This window comes from Enhydra lutris, unplaced genomic scaffold (assembly GCF_002288905.1).
Source record: "Enhydra lutris kenyoni isolate GAN:26980312 unplaced genomic scaffold, ASM228890v2 scaffoldscaffold34, whole genome shotgun sequence".
NCBI lineage: Eukaryota > Metazoa > Chordata > Mammalia > Carnivora > Mustelidae > Enhydra > Enhydra lutris.
In genome coordinates, this window is record NW_019154118.1 from 15,595,849 (window position 1) to 15,597,509 (window position 1,661).

Below are 1,661 nucleotides of genomic sequence, written 5' to 3' on the forward strand. Positions count from 1 at the left end.
CCCTGCCCTATGAGCAGCAAGGCAAAAAAATGTGTCTGTGGGGGGTGGGGGGGGGTGAGAAGTGACCCGAGCTCCTGAAAACTTGGATTGCCTGACCTCGTGTCTGAGTGGGCAGAAGCTTAGTTTGGAAGGGTACAGTCTTCCTAAGGTCTAGCGCCACATAAACCCCAAACTCCCAAGGGTAATACGGGAGACCGACACTTGGGGGGAGGCTTTCTAACCTTGGGTAAGAGCAACATACAGCACGCAATTGCTGTGGAGCTTCTAGGACTTTCAAAGCTCTGTAGCGGCAAACAGATTTACCAAAGGGGGCGTCGGGGGAGGGAATGGAGGGAGAGGATGGTTGCAATGAGATGTGCATAGTAAAGGGGAGTTAATTCGGAGTTTTTACTTTCTTTTGAGAGATTCCTCTGAAGCCTACAAGGCAGACCCCTCCCTATTCCTCACCCTCACTAAGACCAGCTGTGGTTGGTCTGGTCTACCTGAGGCGAAAAGGTTTTGTAAGCAGATTCAGCCATTGCTTCTAGTTAGACTTTCATCTTCTTGAGGATAGGAGCTTTTTCTATTTTTCTGTCTTCCTCCAATGAGCCCGACCAGATGTGAACATTTTAAAAAAGCTACTCTGTATCAACCCTAGAAATCTCTCAGGCGCTACTCAGTGTGAACAACTTCCCATTAATTGGAGGGCAAAGCTTCCCGAGTCCCAGATGCACGGGCTGATAGATCCAGGGGTTAGAAACTACTGTGGGTAGATGAATTACAGATCTTTTTAAAAAGGAATTCCTGACCACGAGGTGTGTTCCCTACCTCCTCTGTGTGGAATTAATTAATTCAAAGCAGGAAGCACAAACCTCCTACATTAAACAGAATGCTCAGTCAGATCTAATTATTTTGTTAGTCTCCCTCACAGGAGGCCAACAAGAAGTCCACCGGACGCGGTGGTGGGACTTAGCTACCAGTCAGGGCCGTCGCTCCGCCCTGGTAAGCTTCCCTGGGCTAAGGTTACATTGTCAGAGAGCCATGCCACACTCCAGCGACAGGGACCGGAGACTTTGTTATTTCTCTTAAGGAAAAAAAAAAATTCACTCTTGGCTTTCACCATGGCGATAAAAACTTCATCATTCCCACTCATTATTCACTAAAGAGAGTAATTTGTCTTTCAAAAAATCTGTTGACAGTCAATAGTTCTTTTAAGTTAAATAAAAACAAAGTTAGGATGAAATCTTCCCTGAGGGAATTACCAAAACTCCCCAAGCATCTATCCCCCCCCCACCACGGGATCACTTACTTCTTATCACCGTTGCTCTAATGGGGAAGAGAATGCTCTGAGAGATCACCGATCATTGTTATTCTTTAACAGATGAAGCCTCATGTTTCCGACTCTACAAATATCCCTGACAAAAGTAAAACCCAAAGTCCCTAAGTAGCATCAACTTCAGAAGCTCCACGGACCGGAGCACACGTGTGTATGTATGTGCGTGCTCAGAGAACACACGCAGAGGCATCGTACCTGTAATGTAGGGGAAGGCAGCGAGTACTGGATAGAGATTCTTTTCTCTTAAAAAAAACATATCATTAATTTTTAAACTTAGATCCCATTACATTATCTCGAATTAGCAAGGAGACATCAGAGGATGAGACAGTCAAGAATCTAATAAACA